Below are 12534 nucleotides of genomic sequence, written 5' to 3' on the forward strand. Positions count from 1 at the left end.
TGTATCAAATATCAATTTAATTCATTATTCCTTTTTAATTAAACAAAGACAATGGTATTTAACATATTAAAATTTCAAAGAGAATTAACAATTCGTACATTTAATTGGAGAAATTTAATCACCTAATATAAGGTAGAGTGACATTCCTCTCATTTCCAACTAAAGCAATGAATCATCAATCTTCTTCTCAAAAATTTTAAGTTATATTGTTCACATTTCAACGTTTCCAACCAAAGGAAAACACCACCTAATATGGGGTAGGGTGGCGATTTCCCTTATATGGAACAAGAAATATCATAATCATTATATTTTTTTATCTGAAGTTATACAACAAAAAAAGTTTATTAATGGAAATTATTGTGCCTTTAAAATAGATAGGGGTGTTCGAATATTTATAGGTATCGAAACTAAACCTTCAAATAGAGTCAAGAGGCTCATTTTTGATGAATCTAAATATGAGAACATTTTCCTTTCTACCCTCCTTATCAATTTTAAAAGTTATATTTTTTATGGTTTCACTAGAGGATACTCATTCATTTTAAATTACCGAAATAAATTACCTAGGTGGATTAGGATAACTTTGTTTAATAATTTAAAATAAATGTGCATAGCCTTTTAGGTATTAATGGAAAGGTGGAGTAATGCAAATGGGGTTATCATGCTTTGCAATTAAATAAGATGTCATGCAATCAATCAATAAACTTCAATGAAAATTATTTGCAAATTTAAAGAATCAAATCAAAGAAATAATTTAAACACTAGAATCATAGCACAATGAATAAAAAAAATAAAGGCATAAATGGAATAGGCAAGTAATTAAAAATAAAAATTGAAAATCTCAAAAGATATGAAAAGTATTAAAAATATATATGAATACTAGACTTACTAAAAATAATAAAATATTAAATACACAAATGAAGAAAATGATAAATGATAGAATATAAAAGGAAAATAATAAATAATAAATGATGATAAATGAAGAGTAAATATGTGCTAATAAAAAATTATGTTTACAATATAATATATGGTATGATACATAATAAATATAATAATATAAATACATATATTTATATCTTAATAATAAATGATATACCATATATAAATAAAAGTTTATATAAAAATAATAGATATATAAAGATTGTATATATATATATATATATGTATAAATAATAATGTTAATAATAAATATATATAGAAAAAATTAAAATAATATGGATAACAAATTTTAAAAAATAGTTGGTTTTCATGGAGAAACTTCAAGGAATGCTAGATTTAAAAAAAAATGTATTCCAAAGAATTTTACTTGTTCCTCATTTTCTCTCCTCAAATAAATTCTTAAAAAAAAAAGTTATAATCTATCAAGAAAACAAGGATGAAAGCCAAGAATAAAAAAAGAGAAATACCTTGAAATGAAAGTTCTCTTTTATTGCTTTTATTCTCATATTACAAATGCATAATCTTCTCTTTTTCTCTCTTCCACCCTCTTTTTTCTTTTTTGTTTTGGGCTTTTAAAGAGATAGATAAGACCTCTATTTATAGTTGAGTTTCCTTACATCCAACGGCTTAGATTATTTACATCAACAACTAAGATGAGCTGAAATCATACAATTTCTCCCATCTAAGGAAATGACATCTAATCTCATTAAATCAAATCACTTAACATATTCATTTCTCCTTATAAGAGATCAAATTTGATATGGCAAAATTTTCCTGACATCATTATATTTCTCTTTTTCTCAAAGGTCAATGTGAACGAATTCCTCAAACTTGAATTTAGACAATAAATCTCTGGATGAAAATAAGTGTTTACTGAACTGTTATCAACTTTCCCTACATCAGGTTCCCTTCCAGTTCTTCAAAACGTGAGTCAGTCATGGTTCTACCATTCGTATTTCCTTTACCAGAGTTCCCGGATTGTTTACTCCGGAAAACTTTTTTCTTTCTATTGACAACGTGCATCCAAGGGCCATATAACTTGTCTGATTTTCCATTTATTTCACTAGCTTGAGCTGCATCATGATTGGTAGTCTCTTCTTTACCACATTGTTCTTTCAAGTGATCATACTTCCCACAATCATAACAAATTACTATCAGTCCTTCATACTCAATGGGTTGTTTGTGACAATCTATAATAATACCACAGATAAGCGGATTATCAAGGTCAACCACAATGGCAAGTTCCGTAAACCGTTAAGGTTATCATCTTCCGTGTTTTAATTGATTCTAACGATCTCACCTATAGCCCCGCAATCACTCGAAAAGACTCTTCGTATAGCAATGATACGTTTAACTCGGGAGATGAACCAAATCATTATCTTCGATGGGTGATCAAGGGTTGTGGAGAAATTCCTACTCATGGCTGAATTGTGAGATAACTCTCATAGATTATCCAAGGAACGCATGACAAAACATCATGGAAATCTTCTTTGAGACCGAATCGAACAAGAAAATAATCCTTACAAAGGTCAATTAGGTTGATTTCACCTGAAGGATTCCATAGCGCTTTGATTCTATTCAACAGGGCCTTAAATCCAATTGTCTTCTACAGTAATAGGATAAACACCGACTTAGCAAGTTGTCTGTCTATGGCTTCATGAACTCTTTCCGGGAATATGATCTCTGGGAAGGGTCCATCATTGCCAAAAATCACATCCTCAGAGTGGACATCCACGTCCAACTCATTGATAACATCGTCCTTCCTTTTCTCGGCAGCCTCTCCCATAACCATGTCAAGAAAAGAAGGTCTACTCACATTGTTTTCCGGATAATTATGGTTTACTGTCTGGTGCAAATCAGAGCTTCTTGCACACTGTTGTGGTGTAGGATCCAAAGCATGGTGATTAGACTGGACGTATTACCACCATATCCATGGGTAGAATCGATCCCCAAACAATCTCTCATTGGAATATCGGATCCCTCATTCGTCTATAAAGTCGGGCCAACCACCCCTCCAATGGGATAGCAGAAACGTTCAGATCTTCAATAGGAGTCCGTCTTCATGCGGTCGGCCACCCAGGTTTCCGGACGGATCAAGGTAAGCGGTGATAGCGTGAATAGCGGTGGTCATCAGCGTGAATCGCGGTGATAATTTTTTCGAAAATTTTGTTATGATAATTATTTAATTATTGCAATATTTTATAAATGATAGTATACCGTTATAATCAGTTATAAATTAAAGTAATTATTAAATATATTTATATTTTGAATTTCATTTGTAATTAAAAAGATATATTAATGATATCATAACATAAAATTGTAGATTTAATATATTGAAATCATAGTAAGAACTAACTTGTCTCAATAGTTAAATAAATTGTTGTTGTTTATAGAGATGTCACGGGTTCAAGCCATAGCGATTATAATAGGTTGATTCGTTTATTATTAAATATTTGATAATATTTAAAACGGATACTACTCGTAATAACCTTAGCTTAATAAAGGAAAATATATTGAAATAATTCCTACATACATTATGAATACTACAAAAGTGATTAAGTTATAACATTTTTTTCGTATGAGTTTCATTTTAATGTATTATACCAATTACGATACTACATTACACATATGGTAATATTAAGTCTAATATTTATTTATTTATTTTGATTAAAAAGTCTAATATTTATTATATTCTAGCAATTATTATAATATATTATAAATCATAATATATTATCTTATAAAAGTATTTTAATTTAAATTTCATTTTAATATATTGTAATAATTATGAAAGATATATTATTGATCTAATAACACTTAGAAAATGTGTATAATTTAATGGGAAAATCATAAATTAAGTCAAACACTTGACTTGTTCAAAGCAATTCAATCTCTATTGAAATCATAAAAGTTTAAATCTAAACTTATAAATCTATGCAGATTATACTGCTGAACTTGGATCATTAAGGGAGAACTAAATTTCCTTAATTACCGATACCAACCCAAAGGTTCTACTTAAAATATTATATTGATCCATTTAAATCTGAGCAGCTTAATTTGATTCTGATTATCTGAATCGATTTATTTGATTTGAGACTTGTTATGGATCTAAATATGATGACTTAAACTTGATTTGAAATTCAAAACTCAAAATAGATCAAAGTGAACCAAAACCAATTGAAATTTTAGTAGGAATGATATAAATCGTATCCTATTCAACACAAACAAACGAAAATCATACCAGAGCATTTGTTTCCAGGGTGGTCAGCATTGCTTCATACGTTGAGAGAATGTCGTGTGATGTGGATATGGACAGATATTGCCTCCCCACCTGCAGTTTTTACATGTTCGCCACCATCATTACGTGTTCTGAAGATAAAATTTGATGGTGTCATTACATCCTATGACCCACGTTGGTGGTCTCGGATTTGCTCTCGATGGTCTTCTTGCTGAACTCGCAATTCCGGATACGCATGAGTTTTCCTTAAAGGTGATTCTTTATCAGTGATCGTTCGGGCACTTCTCTTTTGGCGTTGTGATCATTTCCCAAATCTGTGATCTAGCCATATTGTTTGCAGTGTGAATTTCATCTAGTCCATGCATAATATGTACTGTTTTCTGTTTTGTATGCCTTGAACAATATATACATCTTGAAGACAATAGTTTTTTTTTATTTCATTTGTTTTATTTATTATTATTATTTTATTATTATTATATTATATTTATTAAATAATTAATTAATTTTAATACATTACAGGCCCAAAACCATAGGCCCGATTACAAACTAGACTGGCCCAAACAGACTGGCCCAAACCTAATAACCAACCCTAAACCCTCTTAGGGTTTCAACATCATCTCTCAGCCGCCTTTCTTCTCAACCGTTGGATCTGGCCTTGATCCAACAGTCCCCAGATAACTCCAGCAAAGAAAACCCTAGGGTATCATAACCCTAGGGCCATGTTCAGCCGCCGCCTCGCCAGAAACCTCCAGCCGCCTTGCCGACGCTTCAGTGCCACGATGACACCAACAGAATACTCCAGAAGCTCTGCTGTAATGATAACAACCGCCCACGTCAAGCTCTATGGTGAGTCACCACCATAGCTATGGTGACTCACCGAACTCGACCCTTTATTATCCGATCCGAGGAGTACACTGTGGTGGCTATAAAAGCCACCACCGAACCTGCAAAGAAGGAGGAGGGAAACAGCAACCAAAAGACCAGAGAGAGCAAAGAAGAGATACCGAACAGACAACAGAAAACAGAGAAAAAAATAACAACAACCCTCAGTAGCAAACAAAACAGAAAGAAAGAAAGGAGATAGAACTTACCGAGGAAACCACGCGGTGACCGGAGACGCTACGTGCCGACGAAACATTCGGAATACCCGAAGGTATTTCTCTAGATCTGCTCCGATCAAGAGTTTTTTAGGGAAAACCAAGGCCAGATTCGGCCTTGGGAGGTTCTGGGCTTTATTTTGGGGTCTTTATGTAAAATCCGACCACCGTATATGGTAGCCGGCGGCGGTGGTTACCACCGGAGCACGGTGGTCAGCATCTCTGAATTTCCCTCAGGCGAGGGAAGCCGGAGAGAAACGAGAGAGATGATATATCTCTCTCCAGAAGAGAGAGAAGAAGAAAAGAGAGAATGAGAGGCTTGGAGCCTTTCTCAGCCGATTTAGGGGTATATAAATCCCTCCCCAAACGACGCCGTTTTGGGGAGGGACCCCTGCGTAATTTCTCACGTAGGTAAACCATGCCCGCTAACCTCCAAGTTTTGTAAACTTTCATTTTGGTCATTAAACTTAATTTTTATACGTTTTAATTATATCTTTGAATTTTAGTTTATTATAAATTAGTCACTGATATGTGTATTTATATATTCAGGATAAATAATGCATTTAGTCCCTAATAATTTTAATATTTTTATTTTAATCACCGATTAAATAATTAATGGCTAATTACACTACTAGTATTTATATTTTATGATAATTCTAACCATGTCTCTTAATTATTTATATTTTATAATTTGATCATTAAATTTTATATAATCTTGATTTTAACCATAAGTTTTATTATTTTTACATTTTAAGTTCATATATTTATGAATATGATCCTATAGTTTTTAATATTATTACTTTTAATTTCTTTCATTTTAATTATTATTATTTTATTTTATTATTACTTTTGATATATGTTTAAATTATTATCTTCATGATTATTTTATTATTATTATTAAGTTATATAAATATATATATATAATATTTATTTATTTATTCTATTTGTTTATTAAATAAAAAACCTATTTATAAATTTAATTTTATAAATTACTTTTAAGAAAAATAAACATATTTGATATATATTTATTTTTTAATATCTAACAAAAGAGCTGTCTTAAAACACCTAGAAGTCATTTTCTAATATTCTTAAATAAATAAATATCCTATTTTTATATATATATTATTTTATTTTAATTATTTTTATAGAAATGTTTTTATTAATATTTATTTACTTTTAACATCGAAGAAAAGAGTTGTCTTAAAGCACCTAGAAGTCCCTTTCTGATATTTCTAAGTAAATAAATATCTTATTTATAAAAATAAATATATATATATATATATATATATTAATATATTTTCTTAGAATAAATTTGAAATAACATGATTAATAATTAAATATATTTTTGAATTTTTAAATTTCCAATACTAGAGACAATTTATAATTAATAAGTACCAATTTTGGGCGTTGTAGGGGTGCTAATCATTCCCTAAACGTAACCGACCACGAATCCCTTTTTATTTCTAAAAAGAACGAATTTTTGGTTAAACGCAGATCAGTTGATCAGTTTATCTTTTAACTGATGTTTTCTTAGAAAACTCTTTTAAAAGGTAATTTTTAGGTATTCGACCTACCTGACCCAAAAGGCCGATGGCGACTCCCAAACCATTTTTTTAAATTATTTTGTATCCACATTATTTTTCCCGCTGAGTAAAAAAAATTCGTGCCCGGACGAAAACCGGTTATGATAGCTTGGCGACTCCGCTGGGGACTGTCAAACTTTAAAATTAATTATAAATTGTCTCTATTAATTTGAAATTAAAAAATCATTTATTTAATTTTTAATTATTTTCTTTCAAATTTTTATGATTTTCATAATATTTATTATATTTTTTATTTTTACTTTATTTTCAGATATTAAATTTTTCATTTAATTATTTGTCAAAGGTTTGAATATTTCTCCTCACACACAATACTTGCATTGCATAACATAAGCTTTCTAATCAAGCTTGTCCCTTTTAAGTGGGAGTGAAAGCGACGTCTTCGTGAGAATTTATTCTCCGTGTCAGACCTAGCAAGTACCTTTCGGGGTTCATATGCTCTATGTCTTCGTGAAAATTTATTCTCCATGTCAGGTATAGAGAAATATGTCCTCTTGAATTGAACTCGATCCGCTTAAGTCTGTAATGGACTAGGATTGAGGGTTGACAGCCAAAGGGGGCATCAACAAGGACAGTTCGAGTACCTTTACTCTTAGAACTAAAAACTTGCATATAATAAACCCTAGAAACTCTCTCGATCTGAAACCATGCCGAAATTTTGTCAGTAGGTATACACAAAGGAGAAATAAGCTTTAGCTTTTAATTTATTTTATTTCCTTTTCTTTTTCCTGAATAAATGCATGCGAACTAGAAATCATGCGGTTAGGTTAATTTTTCCAAACAAAGCATGGAACTAGAAAGCATGAGGTTAAGATTTATACCTTGATAGATAGATTTTTTTCCATTAGTTGGTACTAACTATTCTATTTTTTCTTATTTTTTCATGCATGTTACATTGCTCTAATCTGTTCATATTGATTTCTTTTGTTTGCATTGCATGATCATGGCATAACCAAAAGGTGTTTACTTGAAAGACTGTTCATCATATTAGAAAGAAATCGTAAATGGACAAAAAGTTTTATGATCAAACAAAATATGATGCGGCCAAGAAAAGACATCCTGAGGGAACTATGAAGATAGAGGAGAGCTATGCACCCAAAGATCGTATGCCCATTGAAGAGAAAAAGGAGATACGAGAAATAAGAGAGCAGATGTCCAAGATGATGGATAGAATATCTGTTTTGGCCAAAAGAGAAGAAATTCCTACACAGAAAGAGAGAGAGCTCAATGAACTTAACCCTGCAATGTCAGATACGAAAGGGACTTCAGATCTTAACCAACTTGAGAAATTACAGACAGTCATCATTCGTATTCACAAATCGTCTGAAGATACCAAAGAAATGGTGACCACTGTAAAAGCTCCCAGAGATGAGAATAAATCATGTAATCAGAAATCATCGAAGTTTGGTCTACTCCCGACGTCTAAAACTCAGGTTCAATCCAAAACAAAAGGTGGTTCTCATTTTGATACTATCCTCATATCATATAAAAAGTTATATGAGAAGCTACTTGAAGCACGAGAAGTGACCCCGTACTACATAAAACCGTTCCAACCTCCATATCCGAATTGGTATGACATCAACGTTTATTGTGAATATCATACCGGAGCTCAGGGACATACTATTGAGAATTGTCTTGCCTTCAAACGTCGAGTCCAAAGTCTTTTGAATCATGGAACCTTACAATATATGGTAAATGATCGACCTAGTTTGGTAACCGAAGGTCCTGCTAGATTAATACCAAAAGTCTTCAAAGGTAAGAGTATCAGTAGGGGCGCCCAGAGAGAAGAAGATTTGCTGAGGTTTGAAGCTCAAATACGTCATTTAAAGATTGAAAACGATAAATTGAGCACCAAAATGGAAACCATACATGAAGATTTCCAGAAGGTCAGTCAAGCCTTTCAAAATGTTGGCATAGGAAACACCCCAGAAGAGTGGATAACAGGGGTCACCAAATTGAAGAAGAACTGTAATATACATGAAGGACGAGCCAAGAAGTTTTCTCATGATTTACGAGTTGCAGAAGAAAGACTCAATACAACTGTCATGGAATCAAGAAAATATCAAGTCAACAATCAAAGGTTGAATAGTGCTATGACCAACATGGAAGCATCATATCAAATTCATCAGCATGAGATTGATATTGAATTAAAAACCACTATCGATAAGAACAAGACATTGAAGAAATGTTTAGATGATTATGGAGATCTTGTACAAGAACTCTGTAACCATAAAGATTCCCTTACAAGGGAAAATGAGCAACATTGGCTACAACTCTGGGAATTGACACAGAAGATGAAGGAAAAAGACACTGTCATGAAAGAAGTTGCTGTTCAAGCAAACAATATGGCTCATAAGCTGGTGGACATAGCTGGCTTCGCAAGAGAATTAAAGCAGATTGAGAACTCCACACCTGAGAATGAGTGGAAGTTAGTTTGGCTTCTAAGGGAAATAGAGAAGTTAGGAGTGAAAGCTATCCCCTATATGTAAAGTTTTGTTTAATGCACGAAAACTTTGTGTTCAATGAAATCTGTTCTAAAGATGATCAATCTTGAGTAACACCTTTTCATACATGCATTTACATTTTGTATCTGTGCATTTCCATTTTATATTCTTACTTTTTACATTTTTACATTGCATAGTTTGCATTCTTATTTTTATATTTATACATTTTTGCATCTACATTACATTTATTATTGTTATATACATTAATTATAAAAACATATAAATAATTCATGAAGGTTTCTGTAACAGTACAACCAAGATCATTCATTCATTTTACTGTACCATCATCATGAAAATAATGGAGCAATCTTATGAGGGACTACAAGATCAATGGCTAGAATAATTGACAGGGTTACCTCAGGATATAAGGAAAGAAACATCAGATTCAGTACTAAATGGATCAAATCAAATTATTCAGTGTGTGGCATCTGATAAAGAAGAGATAATTGATAAAGAGTAACCATGCTGTCAGAATGAAGAGTCAAGAAAGATAACATACTCTGGGGCATCCCAATTGAACCCAAAGAATAGCTTTGTTCATTATTCACAATATGAGGAAAGATTTAAAAGGATGGATGAAGCAATCAGAAATATGAAATGTGTTGATACTTTCCACAAAGAACTAGAAGCAAGAGAACTCAGCTTGGTTCCAGATTTGGTTATTCCCCATGATTTCAAAATGCCTGATTTTGAGAAATATGATGGCACCAGTTGTCCCCTAATCCACCTGATAATGTTTTGCAGAGAAATGGAATGATATTTAAGTTCTGATGATCTGTTAATTCACTCTTTCCATGATAGCCTCGTTAGCCCAATAGTAGCCTGGTATAATCAGTTGACCCAAGAACAGATCAAGAGATGGGTTGATTTAGCTGATGCATTTTTGGGACAATATCTGTATGTTAAAGGCTTAGCTCTAACACGTATGGATCTTCGAAGAGTAAAGAAGAAAACCAATGAAAGATTTCAAGAATATGCCTTAAGATGGAGAGGAGTGGCAGCACAAGTTCAACCTCCCATGTTAAAAGAAGAGATATCACGTATGTTTCGTGATTCCCTTCCAGCGCCTTTCTTCGAGTTAATGCAGGCAAACCCGACGAAGGAATTTGAGAATCTTATGACAAGTGGAAAATTAATTGAGAAAGTAATCAATGAAGAAAACTCAAAAGTCACATCCAGGAGCCCGACGGATCAAAAAGTAAAAGCTGATCATGTGAATGAGTGTCGCATCCAGCGTTTTCGCAATTGCAAAAGAAAAAGAGCGAGTAACTGTTCGGATCAACCAAAGAAAGTCATGCGATCAAGAAAAACTTTGGAAGTGTTCCAAACTTCCATTTCAGACTTGTATCCTCATTTGGTTAAAGGTCAATACATCACACCGAGACCAACTAAAGTGACATAACCCTTCTGCTCATAGCTATGATCAAAATAGTGTTTGTAATTTCCACTTGGGGGTAAAGGGGCATTCTACAGGCAATTATAGGCCACTGTTAAAAGAAATTGAGATGCTTGTTGACAAAGGGGTTTTGACACAAGAAATGATCAAGAAATGGGGGGCAAATGAAGAAAAGAACCCTGATCCTATTACATACCCAACATTATAGGAATAATGAGGCATGATACATAAACAAGTGGAAGTGTTATCTACCACTGTAGTACTTTCTATTTTCAGCATCTTGTTTGAACTTGTTTTTTTTGTTCCTTTCTCCACCTTTTGTGCAATAAATAAATGTGTATTGCTTTTATGGTTATGAGCAAGGAATCAAGTTTTAACCTTGAGATTATTGAGTATCAAGTAGATTAAATATTCTTTTAATTTTTCAAAAGTTATAGATCTTTGGCAAGTGATAAAATTATACCTTCCATCCAATGCCAATTACTTGATCCTTACTAAAGACCAAATTTTGACCGTACATTTATCTGAGAATCTGAAGAATGTCTCCACCTGTTTTTGAGACACCAACTCTAGATGTTTACTTTTTCGGGTAGAGTTGATCGATTCATTATACTACCTTCCACCATATACATGACTTCAAAAGTCACACATTTGTCCTTCCAAATACAAACCATCATAAACCAAAACACCTCAAAAAAACCAAACTTTCAATTATCCGTGAATCTTACTACAAGAAGAGACGAGATGAGGTATCATGGACCAACTCATTGAAGATAATTTCGAGTGATTAGGGCATACTCAAAGAAGAAGGAAAAAGTGATTGATTGAAATAAATATATCATGCATTAATTACATTTTTTTCATGTAAATAAAGTTAATCTTGAATATTCATCCCCCTGTGGATACCTCTTTTTACAAAGGTTTCTGTGTATGAGATGATGAACGGCATTGTTTCATTTATCCTTTAATATATATATATATATATCCTTTGTTGTCCCCATTTAAGCCTGAATAATTTTTCTTCTAATTCAACCTTAATCAAGGACCACCCTCTACATTGGGGGGCAAGGTAAAGGATATTGGCTCACAAGAATAAAGATTGTCAATACAGTTTTATTACGAAGACAAGTTTCCTTGAAGTCAAGAAAGTTTTGAACTACAAGGTATGTCAAATACAGAGTGCTTGAAGATCAATCCAATCAAGAATAATGGAAAATCTCCAAAATGCAAAAGGAAAAAGAGGTGCTCAAAGCAATTGAAATATTATACTCATCCAGCAAAGAAAGAAAAAAGAAAAATCCAGCAAAGAAAGAAAAAAAGAAAAAAGAGGAAAAAAGAAAAAAAAGAAAAAAAAAGGAAAGGGATAAAAATAAAAAAACAAAAAGGAAAAAAGAAAAAATTGAATCAAGATGGGTGACTTATTGAGCCTCAAGTTACAAGGTTGATCAAGTACAAAAAAGAATAGCAAGAAATGCTAAAGATATGAGAAAATGGAAATGAATCCAAAATTTGGCAATCTAGAGGGATCCAGATGATGGAAAAATCCCTAACAAAGCAGATCCAAGTTAAGCAAGGCAAGATTGATGGCATCAGAATGAATTGATCCTTGGTTTGATTACCCTTAAACATTTATTTGGGCCTTTTTATCCCTTTCTTTCGTAACCATAAGCCATGGCCTACGTTACGTACCTAAAAAGTCCATTTTAATCATACATGGATTTCTAAGTAAAAGAGAATATCTTTAGAATTCATTCCGCCTCTCAAG

Source organism: Hibiscus syriacus, unplaced genomic scaffold (assembly GCF_006381635.1).
Source record: "Hibiscus syriacus cultivar Baekdansim isolate YM2019G1 unplaced genomic scaffold, ASM638163v2 tig00018827_pilon, whole genome shotgun sequence".
NCBI classification, from domain to species: domain Eukaryota; kingdom Viridiplantae; phylum Streptophyta; class Magnoliopsida; order Malvales; family Malvaceae; genus Hibiscus; species Hibiscus syriacus.